The 25155-nt window shown below is 37.3% G+C and overlaps 1 protein-coding gene across 1 annotated transcript in view; it reads left to right on the plus strand.

Moving 5' to 3' along the window:
* The window catches only part of esrrga (estrogen-related receptor gamma a), a 254277-nt gene that overhangs the window by 49640 nt on the left and 179482 nt on the right, over positions 1-25155 (plus strand). The window lies entirely within an intron of this gene.

Below are 25155 nucleotides of genomic sequence, written 5' to 3' on the forward strand. Positions count from 1 at the left end.
AAAAAAAAAAAAAAAAAAAAAAAAAAAAAAAAAAAAAACCTTTAATGTAATGTTGGAAAAAAATCAAGCAACAATGAAATGAAATACAGAAATTCCAAAAAATGTGTGATAATGTGTCATTTTGGGTCAGCTGCCTCGGACAATAATTTGTGGAAACGCATCACACTGCAATTGCAACCGCAACTGTTTCAATGAATGCGTCTTTCAGATAATCCTGTCTACAGACTGAAGGTTTTGCCTATTCTTCTCTGAAAATTAGCTCAAGATCAGACAGACTGGATAAAGACTGTCAATTCACCAATTTTGTCACAGATTATTCAGTAAATCTGGACTTTGACTGGGCAGCTCAAAGTGCTATTTGTGGTGGGCTATTACATTAGACACTAAACAACATTTGTCTCTTTATTAAGAAATCTTCACATATAGATGCCTATTCTTATTTTTCATTCATTTCTGGGAAAGAAGGTGATTTGATTGCATTAAAAAACAAAGTATTCTTGTTTTACTCATTAAGCCACTTATCAGCAAAATGTCCCTTAGATGACGATGATCTATAAATAGCTAGAGTCACATTTGGCCTCAACACAGTGCTCACTCTCGTTTCAGCAGACAGGAAGGCATCTAACTAAGATGTCTGAGGCTTAAACAGACCAGACCTGTTTTGAAATACTGAGTAGTTCTCATCATGTGCACCTGTGGCATATGTTCACGTGTGAATTTAGTCATTTTGGGTCAGAATAAGTGTAGGAGAGTCCTCATTTGTACTCCTCAGTTGAAATAAGCACAAAGTGCAAGGGTTTTACCGAAAAGTTGAAAATATATTTCCCTCCGTTTTAACTGTTTGGTTACATTACTTTTTGCAGTATTACATTTTCTAATAATTATATGTTCAAATATATTGAAACAAATATTTTATGCATTTTAAGGCCTAATCATGTTATTAACCCTAAAAATCTTAAATGATCTGTATACTGTATTTGTCCAATTACTATTAAAGCTGTAATGTTTTTCTCTGTGGACCAACATTTTTGTTACATATTCTGGCTTTTTTTTTTTTTTTTTCATTGGAAAAAAAACTTTTCTAAGACTCATTTCTCACTCAGATCATATTAAAAGCATAATTTGTTTACTGCATAGTTCCAACATTTGACAAGTAGTATTTCTATATGCACTAGTGGCCTTAAGTAAATGTGCCTTAATTATTCTGTAAACATAACAAGAATTTTTCTATTTGTTCCATTGTCTTCCTTTTTTGACAGAAAGTAGGGAAACACACCATGACAATCAAAGCAGAACAAGATGTTGAAAGTAAAATGAAGGCCATGATTGCCACATCTCATGACTGTGCTTTATATTCCTCACATTTACGCCCACAATCACATTCTTCATTTAATATAAAACTCTCAGTAGTTTAATAGAATGTAGATTATAGAATGTAGATTTTTTTTTTTTCTTCCACCGACTCAATTTTGGAGGTAGAAAATAAATCATCCACTATGTACTGTGATCATGGCAGGGTGTAGTCTTACAACTCTCCCTCTCCATAACACTTTCCTATCTCACCCCACTTGTTCTTTTCATGTGTCCCTCTCCATTTGCTAGTCCTGTTTGCTTCTAATTCAGGTTTCTGCCTGTCTGACTGGTATTCCATGTTAGCTTCAGCTTGAACTATCTGAGGACTTTTGTGATTTTTTTTTCTGTTGCTCTTTCTCCTTGTTACTGTTTAATTGCTTGTTTCCTTTAGTTTCTCCCCTTCTTGTAGATAGTTTGGATTGTATTGTAATAATTGTATTCCATACATTTATCAATTGAATAAGAAAGGATTCTGTAGCAACTCCTGTTACAACAGCCTATGAAATAAACTTTAGAAATATGCAAGTAAAAGTCATATAAGCACAGTAGAGGTTGGTCAATAAAGGGCAGAAAAGTCACAGACGTTAACTAGAGCTTGATTTTATTTTGCTCCCCAACAAGTAAAAGGGCAGACAATGATCTGTAGAGAAAAAACATGGAAAACAACACCAAGAATTTAATCCACAAAATAAAAAAAATAAACTAATTGAGAAAAATTAGAGTTCAGGCTTCTGGCCATGGAACTCGAGCATCTTCTGCCTCTTCTGGCCCAAACTGCACACACACAAAGGATCTTCTACTCCTGGCTTCATGCTCCTCCTACAAGACAAACGATTGTCAGTGAATCATAGTCACAAATACTATGATGGTCACTGTGGTCAAACACACAATATCTCAAAAATTAAGATTTTTGTTGATGACTGCATGTGTTTTATTTTTTATTTTTATTTATTTTTGTGAAGTCACACAAGAAAGCAGTGTGTTTAATGTTTACAATGCAATGACATTACCTTCTGGACTTTCCTAAAAGTTTAAAGATATATCTTACAGAACCGAGTACATAAACTTTTGACTCTGAGAAAGTAATAAAAAATCCCACTAATGTTCTGGCATTTATCAAGTACAAAAAAGTTTTAATTCTAACCGGCTAAAAACAGAAAAAAAAAAATACAAATATATATATACAGGGTATACAAACTTGAAAGCTGATTTTATATATTCAAAGAATAAAACATTTTAGACAATAAATCAAGAGATACTTTAAGCTTGTCTCTGATGTTGATATATTTATTTTTGGTCTGAAGGTGTCGTGTTTTTCTTGTCATAAACGCAATCAATGACCTGAGAATGATATATCAATAACACTTATCAACTGATGTTCAACGTACACCTTTTGGACTACATATGGATTTTCAGATTCTTTACATTTGCTTTTACTGTTTTCATTGATCAATCTTAGCATTACTGTGGATTTCATTTAATTTCTCTTTTATTATTTGTTTTACCGACAGGGCAACTCTGCTAATTCTCAAGTCAGGAAAGATTTTCCTTAAAATTTTTGACTTTCAGATTGTTTAGGCCCTGTATTGTAAAAATTTTAAAAAGCACATTTTTTTGTTTTTTTTGTTTTTTTAAGAAACGGTGTTAACAATCCAAACCCAGTCTTCTATTTTAAGTCAGACAGGCAGAAGGTAGTATTTTTTTTTTCTCTTAGCACCCAGCTAATTGGTTGGACCAACAGGCTGGAGAGGTGGCCAAACCTGACAACGAGCATGTGAGAGAGTGTGTCAAATGTCCTTTGGCATGCTTCAGAGAGCTAATCATAACCACGCTGCAGAGATTAATGAAGTCAAGAGCAATCAGTTCTGACACACAAAAGAGACACACATGCACACACGCTCACTTACATGGACATGCATGACGACGTACAGCGGTTCTGGAACAGATACAGGAGACTTTGTTTTGCTCAGCAAGTGACATGGGGATGGAGTTAATGATTACCTGAATATCTTCTAATGTGAACATATTTACTGACTTATGTTGTATCACAATTCCACCAATCACAGAACCAATCTTTCCTCACCTATCACCATTAGAACTACTGGTATTATGTAAATCTAACTGACTTTTTCTCTCTTACTCTCCCTTTGGATATTTTTTCATTTATTGCTTGTCTGAAAAGAATGTTTTGGCGGCGTTCATATTAAACGATAAAGTGGATGACTAAGCTTGTTGTTATTTGTATGTGTATGTAATGAAAGCCATGCTGATGAAAACACTGGACTGTGAACTTTTGGGACAAAGGTCTTGAAGTTTAATAAGACCCTCACTCTCTTTTCAACCAAAATTAACCCTACATTTTTATATAAATGTATTGTTATTTTTAAGCAGCTATTGATTTAAATGTGTATTATTTTTTAGCAATCACATGACACATGCTTTTACGTAGTCTGCACTTCTCAATATAAATGTGAGGGTTACCAGTGACCACCCAATCACATGCACCAGTAAACCTGTATTTGTGACTCACTGACTGTAACAAACATTCTGACTGAGTTGAAACTGTTTTCCACTCAATCCACCCATTGAAGGATTTTTTTCTGTCCTAATTTCCCTGACTGTCAACTCTGCTATGACTGGACGTCCACTTTAAAATGTACATGTCACGTGTTTTGCTTAAATGTAAAGTTGGATTATTGCTCTTAACTAATAACTAAGTAAATATAGCCGTAATGATGCAGACGGTGAATGCATACCACAGAATTGCTGCAAATGTAATGCTTCTACAACAGCCTACATTCTCATGCACACTGAGCTTTATTCTTTGCACAGCCAATCTAACTTACAAATAAACTGAAAACGGGTCTGACCACAGGTGTATGGCCAGGCCAAATAGCCTTTCATTAAGTGGGATTTGTGTGTGTCTTTGTTTGCGTGTGTGTGTGAGAGTGTAAGAGAACTATGCTGTCTAAAACAGTTTAGAGGGAGAACAGAGTTGCCCAACTCTGAAGGTCTTTTCTTTTGTAAAGTAGCTTTTGTTACTCGATTCTCTCCACTTTGCTTTTTATTTAGTTTAACAGAAATGAATATTTATGATTGAACTCGCAAACCTGTGCTATTTGCTCTGTTCTTTGTTCATCCTTCTTCTGTGTGCACTGTCTCTTTCCATCCTGTACTCGATTCACAAAGCAGTCACAAACATATTTTCAGAAACAGGCAAATCAAGGACTAAGAATGTATAAGTCATTTGCACTACAGCTCAAGCACTAGTCTAAAATTGTTCAGACTTCTGGTATATTTAGGTTAAAGGCAGTCTATACATTTTATTAACATGTTTATTCTAACTTGAAGTAATTTTGACCTGCATCTTCTCCTGCAGTTTTACAAAGCAGCCATTCACCCATCCCACAGACTAATCTCACTTTGATGCACCAAAAACCATCCATTCCTCAGGCTCCCTACCTGGACTTAAAAACTCTTTGAAAGATGTAAAGAAAAGCTGTTTCATTGCCAGAAGACCAGGAAAGTTTACACTGTCTTCCCATCATCCCTGACATCCTGCACTGGCCAATTTGCCCCCATTGTTTATTCATATCTTCATATCTAGAGTTGTGTGGTTCCCTCCTGATGTAAGCATCTCACCATGATCCCCCAAAAAGCAGAGTATAAATGGTTAAATGTCACCTCCACCTTTAAAGTGGATCACCAGCTTCCTGACTGACCAGGAGATGAAAAGTTCTTACGGAAAAGTTAACAAAGTTATCTGATTCTGTTTAGCTCTTGCTTGTAAACCTCACTGTGTTAAATGATTTACATTCAGAAGTTTTAGTTTCCGTTCATGCACTTGCATCGTTTGAAACAATAATTAATACAAGCAAGAAGAGAGAACGAATTTTCCATTTCGTAATATTTTTATCCTCTGTGTAAAGCCAGCTTTGCTGAAAGTTGTTTTTCTCTCTTTTTGTTCTGCTTATTCAGACTCACAGCTTTAAGAAGTATTTGTGTTTTACTAAATCTGTATGTCACAATCTATGCTGGTCTTTGAGCAATATGATAAATTTTACTCCGTGTAATTTACACACATTCATATAAATATGGACCTTACACACATAATGTCTCATTAAAATGAGAGCAAACTGTATTGATGCAGAGATAAGTTAATTGCTTGGCAGTGCAGTTTTAGGAGAAGATTTTCATTGGCGGCCACTTTGAGGATTAACTCAAGATGCAAGCTCTGGTTTGCGTGTGTTTGGCTTGTGCAAATAGCTTTGTGAATTTGTTTGCCAATCATTTAAATAATACCAACCTTGGAAAATATTTGTTTACTACGTTTGTGTACAGAGATGACTACTTTAAATATTGGAAACAAGCCACAATATTGTAAAAAAAAAAAAAGAAAGAAAATACACGACATATGATGTTACCTTATAAAATACTGGGGGAAAAAACCATCAAACAAACACAAAGACAAAACAGAAAACATGCCGCCAGTACAATGGCAAACAGCACACCAATTCCAAACGGATAGTGAAGTGAATCCATAAACCTCATGATGATGATGGGCTTGTCTCTTAGCATGTCAGAGGCAGCAGTAAAGGTCACTGAGCACTGTGGGAGCATTTACAAAGGAGGAAAACACTAAATACTCGTAATCCCCAGTTTATTTGCCGCATGGATGGTTAAAAGCTACTCTCAGCCTCATAAAATTAAAACTAAGTGTGCACCATACTGTGGAAAAGAGGCACGGATATAGAAAGATAGCGGGAAAGGAGAGGAAGAGAAAGGGGCTTATATGATGAGGCGAGAAAGATAGTGAGATGAAGAGAGCACGAAACAAGGAGGCGGTGAGGAGGCTGAGGAGGAAAAGAGGAATTGAGAAGCGGTGATGTGCAGCTCCAAAACATTCTTTAGCAGAATGAGCTGTCACCTGTACCTCTTTTGCTTGGTGATCTGTGGTTCACACCGGCTGCCTTTGATTAATACATCCCACCTAAATCATTGAAAGTTCCCCTTTCCTTCTTACCCATAAAATGCAATACACAACACAAATCAGGCGCTTAAACAGTGAAGCCAGATAACAATCGGAAAATAATGCATCTTAGCCGGGCCATCCCGATAAATTGTTCCTTATAACACCCTCCCTTAAACCAAAATCAATTCATCCGCCTCCCATTTTTATTAAAATCTCCAGTAATAAATCTTCCCACAATGTTTGTTCATCTGTTTTTTGATACATTTATATCACTTTCAGTTCTGCTCCAGTGTTTTCCCCTCCCTGCAGAGCGTAAAATGTGAAAATCTATTTGGGGGCCAATGGATTAGTTAAAGGAGGTGTTATGGGCCCCTGTTCTTCAGGTGAAAAAGGGTGTCAGTTTTTTAGTGTGTGAGCACATGCCCATGTGTGTATGTGTAAACAGAATCAATAAATGCGGCAGTGTAGTGAGCAGATAGCACCCTTCCCCTTGCTTTTCTGATTAACCCAAGCCACTGAAAACCCGACAGCAACACAGAGGCAAATGTGGAAGTTTTGGCTGGCATGTGTCTGCCACATCTATTTTAAATTGCATTTGTCTTTTCATAAAGCCTTAAAATTTCATAATGTTGACTTTGCATTCTGTTTCTACATTTAAGTCCACGTAAAATTTGTGACCACATGAAAAAGCCTTTGGTCGTCTTGCTCTGCTTTCATTTAGGAGTTTTTACAGTTTGATCACTGCAGCGCAGGAAATTACAGAGAACAAAGGAAATATATTGTATATCTGTGTTGCTTTAGCATAAGTGCACATAAAAATGAATGTAGACCCTATTTGGACTGCTTACTGGAGAAAGTTTGTCTACGCACATACCAAGTTTTCTTCTATTCCACTAGGTCAATGATGGACGATGTAAGCATTCAGATGGCCAACTACAATAGGAATACAATACTATAAGCCTCATCACTGAGTATTATCTCATTTCTTAGGAGATCAATAAAAGCTTTGCAAAGTGCTGGATCAGTTGGAGATGTAGTGTAATTTATTCTTAGTGCTGAAAAATAATTTATTTGTATTGATTAATGTTAATTAATTATGCTAATTGAGCAGGATGAAAACAGTTGTCCAGAGTGCCCTCCTACATACACATTGACAAACTGGCCATCAAGAAGCTATTAGTTTATCCTAAATAATTCATGTAAAGAGAGAGATAAACAGAAGAATCAGAATGACAAAGTGCTCTCGACACAGAGGCAGCTGCATGACGTGTTCAGAGTATTTACAAATATAATTTTTGTGTGTGTGTGTGTAAAGAAGTCCACCATAATTTACAAAAAAAGTTTAGTTTTAGAAGGGTAACCTCATCTGAGCTGCTACCGTCTTTCAGATTTCTTTTTTTTTTTTTCATCAGAGAGTGAGCAACAATGTGCACCTAAACCCTTTTTAAGTACACACAAGTCAGTCACGTACATTGGAAGAAAAGGGACTAGTTTAAGTTACCTTAAACATGGGATGGATGCTGGTCTTAGTATTTCAAAACCGTAGATCTATTGGGATTTTTATGCACAGCCACAAGAGAAAACATCCAGCTAGATGCAGTTTTGTGGATGAAAATGCCCTGATGATGCTGTAAAAAAAATGATTAAATGGCAACAGTAGCTCTATTAGCCACTCAATATATAACCAAGTTATTTTTCTTTAAATTTTTTTTTTTTTTTTTTTTTTTTTTTGAATGCAATCATACCAGAAGCCTAAAAGTGGATTGTTTAATATTTCACATAATGTAAATACAATTTCGGGTTGCACCATCACAGAAAGTTTGTCCACATCACCAAGTCCGTACATCATTACAAGGATGTAGACTACAAAATAAATACATTTAAGGTCCAAAGGAACTTTTAAAAAATATGCATTTGTGTTTTTTTACTCTAAAATTGAGAGCTTTCATACTGTAGCACATCGCCTGTTTTTCTGTGCAACAATCCCATGACAATGTCGGTTATTTCTCCTGTCACATCATAAAAGATTTAATGAACATATAGAAAATCATATCATGCAAATATTGTCATATTTGTTGTTAAAGTTTAGCTTGAAACGATGTAATGTCCTCTGAAGTGGTAGAAGTCCCAGTATTTTTGTCACAGTGTTGCTTGCGCTAAGATCAAGAAACCTGAATTTTCTATCTTTGTCAACTCGAGCCTTCACACGTCTGTATGTATGTGTGCATGTGATTGCGTGCAGAAAGGCGTGTTTGTATGAGTACGTGTTAGTAGAAGTGTGTTGTGATGGGGCAAAAGGCTGCGCTGAGCCACATGGATTTGCTGCTAAAGTTTGAACAGTTTTAAATTAAAATGTATTGCTCATTCTCAATGTATTGATCTCAGACCCAGCTGTGTCAATACGCCGCCCCGACTATTTTTCCAATAACTTATAAAGATCTGCCAGCCAGGCATAAATTCATTACATAGCTCTGAGTATATATTCTCCCTCTCTTTCATCCCTTTCTATCCTGTCCCTTTTCCTTCCCACACAATTTACTGTCTGTTTTTGCCGTCTGCTTTTCTTCTGTCTTTTTACAAAATCTTTTTCTCTTGCTGTTTCAACTACTTTTCACTTTCTTAAATTTAAGCCTAAGATAAAGTTTTCTTTTAAAAAGTTAGACTTTGCCTCTTTTTGTTATTGTACAGAATCTTTTTCCACTTCCTCTTAGTTATAATGAAGCAATATTTTGTATTAATGAATTCAAATAATATAATTTCCAGAATTACCAGCTGTTTTCTGGCTTTCTTGGCACCACAAAATAATTTCTTCTGAGTTCATAAAAATAACCAAGCAGTAAAAAAAACAAACATATTTTACTTTAATATTAATTTCCATGTAGATGTTTGGCACACATATTTTTATAACTTGTTCATTCTTATTATTTTGCCATTAAACAAGTGAAATAATGAGATCACAGCTCTCTTGCCATTCTTTCAAAAATATTCCTCTCCTCTCTCCTCCCCAGTTTTTTCTGTTTTTATTTTTCTCACCGTCTCCCCTCTCTCCCCCTCCAGCTGTCCCGTTCTTCTGCTGTTTCCATTTCTCTTGCTAATCTCCCTCCACCTCTTCTCACTGTCAATACCTATCTAATTCCACTTTAGCACCAGTAATTGGCTGATGGATAGAAGCTATGGATTGGCCTCTTCCTGATGACTGCATGACACTTTCCCTCCCCTCCTCTGGAGCTGGTAATACTAATAGAATTCCAAATCCGCAGCACTGGGATCCTGTCATGAGTAGGTCAACAGCTGTGTCAAGGTCCTATTGGAAAGCCAGCATCCAACATCTTAATTTAGACTTAGCTTTTTGTTTTTGTTTTTTCTCTCAGTGCTTCACTAAATGATCAGTGTGTATGCTGCATTTTTACTTTTGTGATCGTTGATTCCTGACCTCTACGTGACACCTTTGGTTCTGTTTCTATTTTTTTGGCCACTTCTCAGTTTTCGTGCCAGTTTCGGGGTCAGTATTTTTTTTAAATTTTATTTATTTATTTATTTATTTTTATTAATCTTCAGATAACCTTCAGAGTACTTGAGGTTGTCTGAATATTTATATCAGTTGAGCTCATTTAGAAAACTAATATTCTGTACAACACAAAAAAGATAAACAACAAGCAGACTGAAAACTACAAAAAAGGGGTGGAGGATGGTGTATTATGTAAAAACGTTTTTGAGCTCCATACCTGGAGTGTTGCTTTGATTCTTTGATGAACTTTTGAGAAATATTTTTGTCTTCCATGGCAGCCATTCAGGAGTGCCTAAAGCCCTGCCGCTCCTGTCCCACAACTTCCCTCCCTTTTCACTCTGCTCCTCCAGACTAGCAGCAGCAACAATTAGCAAACACCCGGTGGAACGCCAAGTCTGCTGAGCTTATCATGTGAACTAGTTCTTAAGAGTGACAAACACTCATAAGAATGCTTATAAATGGCAACATGGAGAAGCGTTGTTGCTGAAGGCGCAATGCCGGAAAGAGAAGGCGTCAATTTACAAAGTCAAATTTCTTTTAAATCATGTTTTATATATAGGATTTTTCAAACAACTGAAGGTAACAATTACTTGATTGTGCTATAAAATGGCACTGTCTGCCTGAAAAATACATAACATCACCTCTTTAAATTGCTTGCAAATAAAATATCACATTTAGAGTTAATCATTTGTTTTGTTTGCTTTCTTTTTCTTAGAACAACAATCTGGATCTTTTAAATCAAGCTTTTAAAAAAATCCTTCAGATTTTTAGCTCTAGAGAAACAAGTCTATTGATTTATGCTTCAGTCTGCCATAGCTTGGAAACAGTGAAAGCCTATGAGACAAAATGTATAGAGTGTGTGCGTGTGTGTGGATGTGATATAGTAATGAACTGGGAGAAAAGAGGTTGGCCAAATCGGGTTGCTATGCTAATTCTGTCAGTTGACTGCATAATGCAGTGCAGCAGGGAGATGGACTGAACTTGACCCTGTTAAACCTGACCTTGGCCTCCCTCTTTCTCTCCCTCATCTCACTCGCGGATGTCAGTGCAGGGGTCCCCAGATTAGACCAATAAATCTGTTTGGTGTGTTTGGAGGCTCTTGGCAGACACAGAGAGTGAACGGTTTTCTCTGTTACTTAAGCTGCTTCTTAAATCCACTCGTACCATTCTACAGCGTAAAAGTAGTTGTCATATTTGTCACGAGACGCCACAAGGGTATTGCAAATCTGAATTGAAAGGAGACTAGACTAATCCAGAATGTTTCTCAATTTCATATTCAGCTGTCTGTTTTATAACATCAGTCTGTTAGCGCCAATGTGACAACATTTCTGTTGTCAGTAAATTTGCAGCTCTGAGGAAGAAAACTTGTAACAAGCCCAGGGTCTCACCTGTTTGGTTCAGTATGTGACTACAAATTCATTTCGGTCTGTTTTTATGTTCAGGCTACTATAGCAACTGTTTTACATGTTTTAATATCCTAGGGGTGGAAGTGGAGGAAGGCTTGAGGGGGAGTCCAAATATATTTATTTAATATACAGTCGGAGTAAATCTTTTAGTTTTCTAAAAGGTCAAAACTGTTTGCGTGGAAAAAATACCATCAGCTGAAAGCTGGTGATAAAGTAGGAAAAGTGAAAGGTTGGAAGCCACTCATTACTCTACTGGTTATGAATATAAATGGCAGAGATATTACTGAGACAAACTGATCTTTTCTTTTTTGCAAAGTTTTGTAAATAAAATGAACATTCTAAACTCTCTTTAAAACTCTGCTGTCCTATTATTGCATTTTTATGCAGAATGTAAACTTTATAAACATGGAACATTCCAACAGATGGTGATTGATATGCAGCGATTATAAAACAGATCTCAAGTACGTTAGCTGCATAAATGATACCTCCACTGTACAATATTGGTGAGATGCAATGAGTAACCTTTGGATATCTTTAAATCACACTGGCAAAGCACTGGACATACAGTAAGTTAAAATATATATGTGAGAAGTGAAGTTATGTTAACATTTTTTTTTTGCAATCGACATCTGAGCTTTTACTGCAAATCAAGAAGCTTTCAGCTGACATTTTGATAATAATAAGACAGCTGGTAAAAGAGCTGACTGCCCTGAATATTGATTCTCGTTCTTTAAGAAAATCCATTATGTGTGAAAAATAAATGCGATATTAAATAACTTAAAAAGTAATCAAACTTGAAAAACATGCAGCAACACATGGTGTGAATCATCCATTCACCTGAAGTCAAGAGAAACATTTGTTTATTTTAGCTCAGTGTTAGAAGGTGGGGTTACAAGCCTGTGTGGAATGTCCCTTTAAATTATTCAAAGCCCAATCAGGTGTCTTTTTCTCCTCCGATCTAAAGATGGGTATCAGAGGTCATTCATTCTTTTTCTCCAGGGTCACCTTCCCCTCATTTCCTTTTACCACTGACAGCTCCACAAACTTCCACAGCCTATCTCTTTCAGTGACTCTGGCCACATGCTGCTGCAGCAGATCATGCAGCAGAAACAAAGCAGCTGTGTGCATATGTGCAGCAGTCTCACACCGTGGTGCACATGTGACATGCACACATAGACTTGGCTGTCCTTTGAACTGAGCTCTATTGTGTGTCGGAACATTGTTCACTGTCCTTTTGGTTTTCTTGTGTCTGAATACCTTCTGACCTTGTGTCTGATGCATTTATTGCTCGCTGTGCAACTTTCTTTGGTTTAACACCAATGTGTGACGGAGGATGTTTGGAAAGCACGGCAAAGGAAAGGCATGGTTTTTCTTTTTGGTCACTTTTTCTGTTTATATAATTATATGCAGAATTCATAATAACTTCAAAAATGTTTAATGTTCACCGAGTGTAGATTTTGCCTTAATATGAGGACAAGACAAGTTTTAAGTGGAAACTTGAAAATACACAGAGATTACTTCAAGTGCAGTCTTCTTTTTTTTTTTCTTTTTTTTTTTGCAGATTTGTGATTCGGTGCTTATTTTCATACATAAATATGTACAATTATTTTGTAGTTACGTGTGGACTATTGGAGCGGCCTGCTGTTTGTGTGAGAGCTTTCTCTTGCAGCATGTGTGTCTACATGTTCACCGCTGGGGGCTCGTTGTCAGAGCTTCTCTTGACTGGCCAATTAATTATGATGGCCTACTTATGATGTGTAATGGGATGATTTATTAGTAAACACACAAACAGAGCAGGGACAAACACAAACAGCCAGGTAGCAGCGCTGGCTGCGTTTCGTGGGCCAGAATCCTACGCTGGGGCAAGATCAGCCTCTACCTCTGGCTGTGTCCTATTCAGTCAGAGGGAAGATTGCAGCCCGTGAACCAGGAATATTAAAAAAAAAATAAAAGGGGAAAAAAAGTATTTTCTGGATGGCGCTAATGCATTGGTATTTTTGTTTGCGCTGTACGGCCAATTCCAATAATGCTGATTTGAAACATTCAGTTGAAGATATAAAAAAAGTTGTGAGGAATCGGGCAGTTCTGATTTTGAATAAACGTGTCACTAATTAGCCTTTTTTTCCGGTAAAAGTTGACCGTAGCTGCTGAACAACAGCATCTGTGCTGATTCACTTTCCTCACTACTCAATTAGGTTGTAGGTCCTTACTTATACGTAATTCTACTTGGTGAATTTTCCATGTTTATTCGAACACTAAAATGCCCACCGTTCAGTGTGTTTGGTGAAGTTGGTGTCTAAGCTTCTCCTCTGCGTGTTTATGTACAGTGTGTGTCTCTGCATGTGCATCCGCTGCTTTAGGTGTGGCAGGTATAGGTGAAGCAGGTCTGTCCTGGTGGCAGGGAGAGCTATTTGTTTCCTTGGCTAGCTGTCTGACTAGCTGAGTGGGTGTCCTATTTCTGGATGACACACACACACATACACACCAGACTCCGTGCCCCTCCACCATACGTTGTGGGACATAATTTATGATGGCTCTGTAACATATGGACTTTTCATCACTCAGTGGCAACAAACTCTCTCGGCTCACTGTTACAGCATATTGTTTCTCTTCCCCTCCTCTTCTGATAACAGTCCTGTCCTTTATTGTTTTCTTTCTATTCTATTTCCTTTCCTGTCTTTCAACCCTTGTTTGAACTAATGTCTTATACTTGCCAAAAATACAACTGTAATGATAGAGCAAGCAAGAAAATACTGGACCATGCCTTTCCCTCCACCTGCGCTTGTCTCTTTCGTGGAAGTTGACCCTAATTCTGCTTATCTGTGATTTATCCGTTTTCCTTAACTCGAAAAATAAATGTGTTTTGAAAGCTTGCAATTAGAAGTCTTGTGCTAAAACACTCAATGTGTAAAATGTCAGATCACAGGAGGTTTATAATAAAACATATGCAAATTATAAACTGCACTGTGCTCTGTTTAGCCAGCTGCCACACACGTATGAAAATATCTCAATTTAAGATTTATAATGCAGAACTCTGGGAATAGAATGAAGAGCAAAGGTAACGAAGTACATTAATAATGGGTTGACCAGTGTTGATTCTTTTCAAAATAAGTCTATTTATCATCCTGCCAGCTCTACTGCCGAGATGTGACTACATGGGGGAACATATTTAAAAACTTGAATACCCTCCCACAAAATCTGTGTTCTAAATAGAGAAAACTGATTTTAAAGATTCATGGTGCTCCTGTGAGTATTATGTATTAACTATAATATATTGTATTTGGAGTGTTCTTTGTCAAAAGCCTTCTTAGTGTTTTTTTGTTTTTTTTGTAATAACACCTGGTTTTGTCTAACCATATAGCCTAGTTGTCTATATACCTGTCAGATGAATTTATTTATTTCACTGTTGTTACACTTCTGCAAATTGTTACCAACTTATTTCATTCATTGCTTCAGTAGCAAAGACTAAATAGGTAATTATCATCAGATTGTAATAGCTGTTTTTTATCAGTTATAGAAGACAAACCTCCCAAAAACAGATTTTATTTCTAATTATGAAAGCTCAATAATTTAATCATATTTTTAATCTGTGAGAATCTCATCACTTTCCATGCCACATACTGGATTAAATTCAGTTTGAGTAAAGGTAGAATAAATCTACATGCACTTTTACAGAGTAAAACAAAACATTCAAAAATAAAATGGATTACTGTGACAGGTAATAAATACTTTCTATTTTACAACAAACGAGAAGAGTGATTGACTGAACATAACTTGTGGTTTTGCAGTATTTATGTAGCAAGAAGTAAAACATAAAAATAGACTGGTGTCACATTATTTAAAGAAATTAGGAAATCAATTCTTTAAAATGTTAAAAACTTATTGTCGGTTTCAGGTGCTTCTCTACATTTATTTTTTCTCAACCACAACTTGTCTTTTAAGTAAAATTACCAAAAATATTCTTCCACATTTTTCAAACATGTTGCCAGTTTTGCTCTGTTTTTCCTTCCCAAATCATTTGGGGGTTCTTTTTTTTTTTTTTTTTTTTTTTTTTTTTTTTTTTTTGCAACCAGTGTAGCGGCACTCTCTGTGTAACTATTGATGCTACTTTGTCCTAGTGATGAAGCAAGTGGGCCGTTGTTGGGTCGATGTATGTCATTGTTATATTGATGTGAGGACAGACCCCTGAGGCCTGCAGCCGTCCACTCCCCTGAAAGCAATAAATCTATGGCCTACTGTTCCCTGTACACTGTACCTCACATAGCCTTTCTTTCCCTTTCAAACACGCGCACCCACACACACCATCATACACATAACGCTCCTATGGTAAGCAAGCTACGTGAACAGAACAATCATATAGTATAATTTCTCTGCAGATGCATTTTACATTCTGTTACTTCATGTCTCTTTCCCTGCTTCAGTTGTGAGTTTGCATGTGTTCAAGGAAGCAGTGCAGCTTTTATTTTATATGAATCATCTTATTTCCCTTCAATCAGCCAGTAGAGGCCACTCACAGCATTCCATACAGACTGACAGAGCACAAGCGCAGACTCTCTCTCACACTCACATACACACACAAGGTCGGCAGCTGTCCATGACAAGACAGGGAATGTGGGGTGCAAGTGAGACCATCAGGAGTAGCAGAGGGAAAACCTACGGATGGAAGGGAAAGTTTGCTTAAAATAAAGAAACGGAGAGCAGAAGAGACTGCTGTGGATTCAACCCAGAAGAAGAATTGTAAGATAGAAGGAGCATCTATGAGTTGTTTTTTTTTTGTTTTTCTGTTTCCTCCGACTCATATTTACCAACTTTGTACCGCTGAAGCTCTCTGCTTTTGACTCAGGCAGAGAGAGAAATTGGTGAGAAATTGGAATTGACATTCAGCCCGTTTTCCTTGTGAGGAGTGAAAAGTGGAGTTTAGTGTCCTGTTGTCACTGTAATAATACACAACAGTGCTGTCAGCGTGCATACACAGTGTTGTAACAAATCTGTTTTCACTCAGTGGAAGGAAAACAGCCCGGACAGAAGAAGAATAACTGAAGAGGAAAAAGAGACTGTGAAATCAGTGGCAACTTAGAGAAAACACATTAAATCCTAAAATGAAAAGTCATTACAATAAAAAAAAAAAATTCAAGCTCCAGTGAGACTTAAATATCTTTACCTATCCAACTGATAATTTGAATTAATGTCCAACACAACAGTAATATCACTTTACAGACGTTTACAAATAGAAACGGCATTTCATCATGAAGTTGAAACGGTACACTGTAAAGGATTTGAGATACTGACACATTCTAACAAGCTTAAAATATGAATATACAACTTAATATAAGAAACAACACTTTTTATAAAACTAATTGTTTTATTATATTTTTTATTTATTTAGTCAGCGGATTTGCTGTCAGGTTGACAAGCTCACCACATTTAAAGACTGAGAGAGTAATATGTGTCCAATCAGAGGATTTAATGGAGAGCTAGTTGCTGAGGACAGTGAGTGAAACATTGTGGTCGTTGTCACTTCCCCCCTCCAGAAACCTTCTCTCTCTCTCTCTCTTTCTCTCTCTCTCCACCAGTTATCTCTGCATCCGTTCTATATTCTCTAATTATTTCCTCTTTTGCTTGGAAAGTAGATGCTAAATCAATAACTTTCAAAGACTGAAAAAAAAAACAGGAAGGGATTAAAAAATGGAAAGGTTTCTTGCATTTTCAAGTAAAAAAAACACATTTTTGCTGAGGAAGTTTTCATATATTCTTTTTTCCAGTTTAACATTTCTAAAACTGTTTATAGTATAAATGCATTATCATATAAAATATCTAATTTTGTTGTTTCCTTCATGGAGGACTAAATGTTAAAGCTGCACTGCTCATGTACACCAAGCTTTTTTAATGACTATGTATTTGTACTTGGACCATTCAACATAAGAAATCACAAGTGTGTGTAAGAATTTTTATTTAGCTATGTTGTGACACACATGAGCGTATAAAAAACTACCTTGTGCACATTATACATATAGTTATAATTTTGGCCCTAAAACTTATTGGTAAATTAGTTCACCTGCCTTGTAGACAGAGACAAAAGACGGGAAAGTGCAGAGCAGAAGTAAAAACTGACAAAGATCATTTGAAACCATAAGCTAAGCTGACCTTGCCAAAGCACAAAGGACAGAGAAGTTTGTGAAGATTATTGCTCTGGTATTCGTTTGGTTATATTTCTGTCTGTCTGGGGAGTGAGTGGAGAAGCCTTGCTGTGACTAATAGGATGTTTGTCGAATCCAAACTTTCTTCTGCTACCCCCCACTTTCTCGCAACTCTCACATGAGGAGCCTGTTTCTCTCTTTTCGCTTGGGTCTTTTTTATTTTATTTTTTTTATTATTAACTCTCTTTTTTTATTGTTTTGTTTGACCATGTTTACTGCTGGCCGGCCCACCTGCAGGTAAACAGACAATTGTACACTTTTTACCCTGTGTGTCCATGTTTGTGTTTGTGTGTGTGTGTGGCGCCATCTCTCCAGTTCATTGCTTCTCCAAATGTTGTTTGTGATATTACATTTGTGTGTGTTTTTGTGTGTATATGTATGTGCCTGTAGAGGTGCTATCTGTACTCAGATAAGACTGTAAACCAGATTAATCTGGCGTGGAAGAGCTTGTCAGCAGGACCACTGAGTGTGCGTGTGTGTGCATGCGTATGCGTGCGTGCGTGTGTGTGTGTGTGTGTGTGTGTGGAATGCCACTCTCCTCTCAACTAGCCCATCAGGTGAGCAATGGCTCCTGCACTGTCTGTGTTTGTATGTGTGAAGGGAATCTACAGAGAATGCTATATAAGTGAATGAGTGTGTAGGGTCCAGTGGAAGATAATGTGATCATGGCTCCATGTAACACAGCATGACAGCAGTTTCTGTGTTTGGAGTGTGTGTGCGTGTGTGTGTGTGTGTGTGTTAGAGGAGTACTGCATGACAAGAGTGTCTTTCTATACCACTGTGGAGAGAATGAATTACTGTGCTCTCTCACTTGGAGCACCAGCACACACATACACACTTCTCAACTTCCCACAAACTTATTAAATTTACATTTGGATGCCTTAGATATGTGTTAAATTTATGACATTCATAATGACAGACCTTTATATGGATTCCTTTTTACTTTTCTTGAACTTAATGGAGGTTAAATATATCAAAACTTGAGGAAATTTGAGGATGGGTGAATGAATATCTTGTTTCTTCAGTTATTGGTGGAGCTGTAAATTCAGTTTCTGTGTTATCCTGTAACAATTTAACAGAGTAGTAAACTTAATGTTTTCTTTTGAATAAAAAGAAAAGCTGAATTTTATTTTTATCTAGAAAATTAAACCGAATTGACAAGCTCAGACACTCAATGACCTTTTATATATATAAGAAAAAACACAACATTGGAAGGCTGTTGTTCATTTTACTGTGTGGATGAATCGAGTGTAAGATCAATTAATATTGTAGAAAAACTAAGGGAATGAAAGATGTGTTTACATTTCAGATATAATGACTGAAGTGAAAAGAAAATATTTAGTGTAAAGATTTCATATTTTATACTAGAGAATGGAATCTGCATTTCTCCATAATCAGGAGTAATTAGTCTGCTCTCTGCTATGCCTTGAATTAATGCACATAAAAAAATTATTTCTGCAGATCAATCATGTTGATCCAACATCCATGAAGTCAATATTTCAGCTGCAGCTTTGGGGAAACTTTGTTTTTATAGTAAAATTAAAAACATATGGAATATAACAACAATGAATACATTGAAAAATAAGCTTTAAAACAAAATGAGGATAAAAAAAAGTGTGTCTTTTGATTACGTTTCTCAAATTATTAACAATTTTTTAGCAAACCAAAACCTAAGATTCCAACCAAAGTTAAATACGGAAGTGACAGACATCAAAGAACATTATCATGCAAATAAAATATGTAAATGTGTTGTTACTCAGGTCAGCTGCTAACGATGCGTTTTGTCTTTTAGGGCTTAGTCAGACTAGAATGCAAAACAGGATCCTGCGCTGCACACCGACTCCTGAGTTCTCATCCCTCCTCCGAAACTATTACTCTCTGTTTCCAGTCTGATTGGTGCACTTTCAGAAGACAGATATTCATATTTCCTCTCCAATCACTTACAGCTCTCTGTACATTTGCATTTCATCAGAGATGCTGGAGGCCACCTACAGTGCAGCGTGGGACTATGCGTCTTATTCAAGGGCATTGCTGGTGAGAAGTTTAGAAGTAATACCGAAATCCTCCAGCTGCCAGCTCACAGCCAGAAAACACCCCTGTCTGTTTTGGGGATCAACCTAACAACCTTTACCTTATTAGTCAGCCCCTACATCGGGCCTGACCCAGGGAGAGGTGGTGGGTGGTTGTGGGACGGCAGCCAAATGTGTGTGTATTTTGTTGAGTGGGTGGAGGTGTTGCTTCCCCAGCGTAAGGAGTACACTGTATCTTCCCCGACTACTCTGTGACAGGGCTACATACATCACCACCCCAACACCTCTGTTTCTCTCTCCCCTCCCTCTTCATCATTCTTATTCCCTCTCTCCCTTCCTCCATCCATCCACCTTTCCTCCATCCCTTCCTCTCACCTGCTCCCATCTCTCAGGAGTGCTGGTGTCTCCGCATTTCCCTTTTTTCACATTCACCTGCTCGCCGCTCCCCCACACACCTCTTGCCAGGCCTCCCTGAGTATCATTTACATCGATGATGCCTCATCATTACCCCTGCCCTACTTTATCTATCACCCAGCAGCTCTGCGGTAGAGCCTCTTCCTTCACCAGAGGCCTCATTCCTATGTTAAGTCACAGCAGATCTCAACAGCTGGAACTGGGCCTAAAAAGAGTAAAGCGGAACGAGGCCTCTTATTCTGTGTGTGCGTGTGTGTGTGTGTGTGTGTATATATATATATATATATATATATATATATGTATATATATACACAGACACACAGTGTGTGTGTGTGTGTATATTCAAGACATTTACCATTGAGCTGTTTACCACAAAATTATAGAAAATTAGATATTCATTGAATTAATTGTGGTTTGGGCAGAAACAAACTTTGTGCAATCAAATGATCAAAATCTCTTTCAAATTAAGTACCACAGTACCGATGATTAGTCCGTTTTATTATGATTTAAATACCCATTCATTTGTACTTCATATAATGTCTCCATTGCCTCTGTTCTTCAATGCATATTAGCTAATCTAAAATAATTTCAAATGGCTTCTAAGTTTTGACTTTGAAGCCATTTGAAGCCATTTTTTTAAACTAAAAATGGTAAAAAAAAAAAATCAAAAAAACATTTTTGGTGTTGAAACTTTTGCAGTCCGAAATAAAGGCATTTTTCAAACACAGCAATCATCCACCCATCTATCATTGTCTGCAGATATGATCAAGTTTGTAACTGGCCCTGGAGTGAACCTTCCAAAATTCCTCTTTTTGTCACTCCCAATCCCAAAATTATCCCAAGTCCCTCCAAAAAGTTTTAAGTCTGGCCCAAGGTCTCCTCTCAGCAGGATGATGCCCTCAGTCATGAAGAAAACATCAAGATACGGACATTTATCCTCACCAGGCAGAGTCTGACTCAAACCCCAGAAGGAGTACTTCACTTCTTTCAGTGCTAGGAACCTATGCCTCAAAAATACAGGAGCTGACTCTCAATCTGTTGGCTCACTCCTGCAGTACTCGCTAAAGTACCAACTGAATCCCATCACCTGGAAAAACCAAAGATTGAGATTCTGAGGTTTTCATTCTAGACACCATACTTTTCACAACTTCCCCTTGAAATTCAGCTAAGAAAAATCTGAGAACCACGTATCATTTTCCTTTCCTTTCCAGCACACACGGCACGCAGAGCATTTAAAACGTATGGGGCCCAAACCCTGAGATCCACCATGGCACATAATCCTTATGCATCAATTATGAGCAGACGTAAGGTCATTTTGAGTTGGCAACATTTCCTGGATGATGAGAAAATGCTTTCAATTAGCTTCTAATAAATGATCTTGAGATTATGATGAGAAAGTAATATGGTGCTGCCAGCGTACACTTAACTAAACCTACATATACATTCCAGTCAGCGACAGGTTTACGACCTCCTATGCATCTAACAGGGGAAAGTGGAAAAATATACAACATATGTTGCAAAAGAAATAAAAACAATCACATTATGAAAAAGCAATCTGACCCGATTTGCCATTTTTGTCATAAACTATTTATAGTTGATGTGCAGTATTGAGACTGTATGTAAAGTGCAAAAACTTACTTCCAGCTTAAACTCAGTACTTGGAAAAAGACGTTTTTAAATAACGACTTAATTTATTAGTGCAAGAAAAACTATCCAATCTAAGCCAGCTATATGAAAAGCTATTTCCTATAAACCTAATGCCACTGTTTGTGCCACCCCCGGTGCTAATAAACACCATCAAGCACTTGGAGTAACTAGTGCATCTTTGGCCTACTCTGTGCAGACTTCTTTTAATTGAGCCACTTACACTTTTTCAAGCACAAGCGACCTATTTAAAGGTCACGATATCTCAAAGTGATTTAAGTCCGGACTAACTTTGTTTATTAAGTCATTTAGTGGTGACTTGTTGTTGTGCTTTGGAGTATCGTCCTGCTGCATTTTCTAAATTACCTAAGTTTAAGATCGCAAACTAATGGCAAGACAACATAAATCATGGCTCCACACCATGATTTATGATTTATGTTATGCTTCATTTACTGAAGCAGAAAAGCAATCCCAGATCATCACACTGCCACCACTATGGCTGAGTTTTTTGTGAAAGGCTGCTAATTTTATGCCCCCGTACAAAATACATCTTCACAGTTAATCCATGATTTAACAATCATTTCTTTGTTCATGCAGGGCAAGGTTGGTTTATATAGCTTTTTTTTCCCTTGATGAATACATTTAAAAGCTGCTTTTTATTTATAAAACAGTTCCATCATCAGAAAAAATGTGTCTGCCAAAGCATGAAAACAGAAGAAAATTGTAAGGGTGCAAATACTTTTTCACAACAATGTATTTTACAAGTAAATTAGTGAAAAACCAATGAATACAAATTATATCTTTATGTGCACTGATTTACCTGTTGAAGACGAAACTAACCAAGAGAAAATAAGGATCGAGGATTGAGCATTAGTGTCCCTTTACAATAAAAACTGGACTCATTTCTCCTGAATTTAATTTAGTCTACTTTACAAATATACCATGGTTAGAAGTTGTTTTTCTTAAATATTTATCAAAAAGTACAACACCAAAAATAAAATCTGTTAAAATGTCTTTGATTTTTATCTACCAAAGAGTAACACAGAGGCCGACATACCTTGACCACCATAAATAACACCAACCTCTCGCAGACTTATATTGACATACAAATTTCTTCTGGTGAGATAAGTAACATTACCTTGACCTTGGTTTATTGATTTTTAGTTCTCCTACGCTTATTGAAAGAAGAATGGTCCCTCAAACCTGGATTACCCAAGAGTAAAGCACAAATTGTGGTAGATCTGGGGACTGCATTTTCTGTTATACAATATATACAACAAAATATTTTTTTAGCCTACACCGGATCGTAAAACCTTCAATTTTACACATTGCTATGATTCTTCTTGTAAAATTTTCACAATGTAGAAAATGAGATGAAGGCGACAAAGACTTTTGCACTTTACAAGTTGGAAAGTTTTCTTTTCAAAGAACCGATTCTTTTTCTGCTCTTACCTTGGCCCCTATGTCTGCTTCAGTCACAAGAGATACCAGATCCATGTGCGTTACTGGAGTTTGCAAGGCTCATAGGGTTAAGTCTCTCACTGTTGCTTTGCAGCGCTAAACCAAAGGAATCACGCATGCAAGCGCTGTATTGGAGGACTTAATAATATGAAAGAAAATTGATTTTCTGGAACGAGATTTCTCCTTTGATAAGGTATTAGCTGGGAGGGGAAAATGTTGTGAATCTTCATTAAGAGCCTCTGATATGCACTGGGATAATCACAGGGAGACGAGTGCGAATGAAAAATGAACACAAAGGGAAGAAGGAGAGAGTCATACATTAGGGATTGGGGAAAAGAAGGAAAGATGCTAGGAGTTGGAGAAAGAGCACAGACAAGATCACATATGCACACACTTGAATCAGAGACTTAAGCAGGAGCAGGGCTCCCTTAATAAGAATAAAAATTGATTTCTTTCCACTTCCATAAGAGGAGATCTAAAGATGATGGAGGTGAGGACTGGGTTGCAGTTCATTATGAAAAAATTAGACTGTGTTCAAGCTTTGGGCATATCCCTAACATATCTACCCTGGCTTTGTTCAGTTCTTCTTCACTGGCTGAACAAACAGTAGGGAATGTTGGAAGCGAATAGACCAAAGAGGAGGTGATGTGGATCAGGACGGAGGGATTGTACTCACTGCCAAGCTGAGTAAACATCTGATAATGAGACAGGAAGTCTGGAAAAGTAACGGACATGAAGAAGACAGAAACTGTGGGAATGAGGTGGAAGACAAACGGTCAGAAAAACTGTAGAAGTGAGGAAAAGCAATAAAGATTGTTTCCCTGCGGCAGAGAGTATTAGACAGAGGTGAGGATGAGGATGTAGTTAAAGAGGATAACACAAAGATTGACTGACAGGGGAGAAGAGAATTGAATAAACCTAACCTCACCCAAAACTGTTTGAATTTTATCAAAGCCACCAGTAAAGTACAAATCCACTGCAGCAAAGAATCACAATGGCGAGTCCCAAATATTGCACCTGGATGCCTGGACTTTTTATTGTTAGATCTGAAAGACCAGATATGATTCTCGTGACCACCAAACATAAGCAGCTGCTAACGACTCACCAATTAGTGGGCGTGATTCAGTTCTCAGAAGTACATCTGTCAAAACGTGATGGTGTGCTGCAGTGTGCTCATTCCTGTCATCACTGTAAAGTCCAGCGTCTCTGTCTCTTCCTGTGTTTCAGCCTGTGGCCTGCCGGTTAATGTGTGAAAGCAGAAACTGGAAACGATCAAATTCAACTGACCTGAGAACAGCACTGACACCTTCTCAATGTTGACTATGGAGTCTGCTTGCATGCATGCATGCATGCGTGTGTGTGTGTGTGTGTGTGTCCTCTTGTGCTGTCTGTCTGCACAAACAGGCGGTTAGTAATACAAAAAGCACCCAGAACAAAACAGTTATGTAAGAAAAATTGAGCTGAATGAAAAATAAACCAGAAACTTTAGTCGGGGATAGGAAGACAGAATGACAAAGAGCTCAGAAGAGGAAGACAGACAGAGAAATAGTATGTAAGAGTCAGAAGAAGAATGTGAGTAAGAGATGGGGGAAGGTGAGAGGTAGAGAACATTTATTATGCTGGAGCTTCATCTACAGATACAAATCACAGGCTGTTATCACACTGAAGCAAACCTTGCTGGGACTCTAAACTTGGATCCATCTCCACTGACACACACACACACACCTGGAAATATAGATGAGGAAGAGTGCAACAAGAAACCAGAGGTGTGTGTGAGCTTAGTGATAGGATTATAAATAGAGCCATGGACGGACTCTGCGGAAGGTGAGATCATCCAGTGGGCAGGGAATAATCAGGCGAGGCCTGGCAGGTTTCTCTGCTCTGCAATATACTCTGTGTCCTTTTTTTTTCTCCCAAAGCCTCATATGTAGGTACAAGAGTATGTGTTGTTGTTGTTGTCATGGCATAAACTGCATCAGATCAGCCCAAAATTATCCATGTCTCTGGGAGATTTTGATGTAAAATATTTCTCCAAGAAATCTTTAAACCACAAAATAATATGTCAATAATAGTCAATCCCATATTGGCAAGAGGTCAGTTTTACTCAAACACTTATTAAAATCATAAATAATGAAAAGGACCTAATCACAAACTTAAAGGGGCAGTACTA

Source organism: Poecilia latipinna, unplaced genomic scaffold (assembly GCF_001443285.1).
Source record: "Poecilia latipinna isolate Pla-1442-1.1 unplaced genomic scaffold, P_latipinna-1.0 Scaffold402, whole genome shotgun sequence".
In the NCBI taxonomy this organism is placed as follows: Eukaryota; Metazoa; Chordata; class Actinopteri; order Cyprinodontiformes; family Poeciliidae; genus Poecilia; species Poecilia latipinna.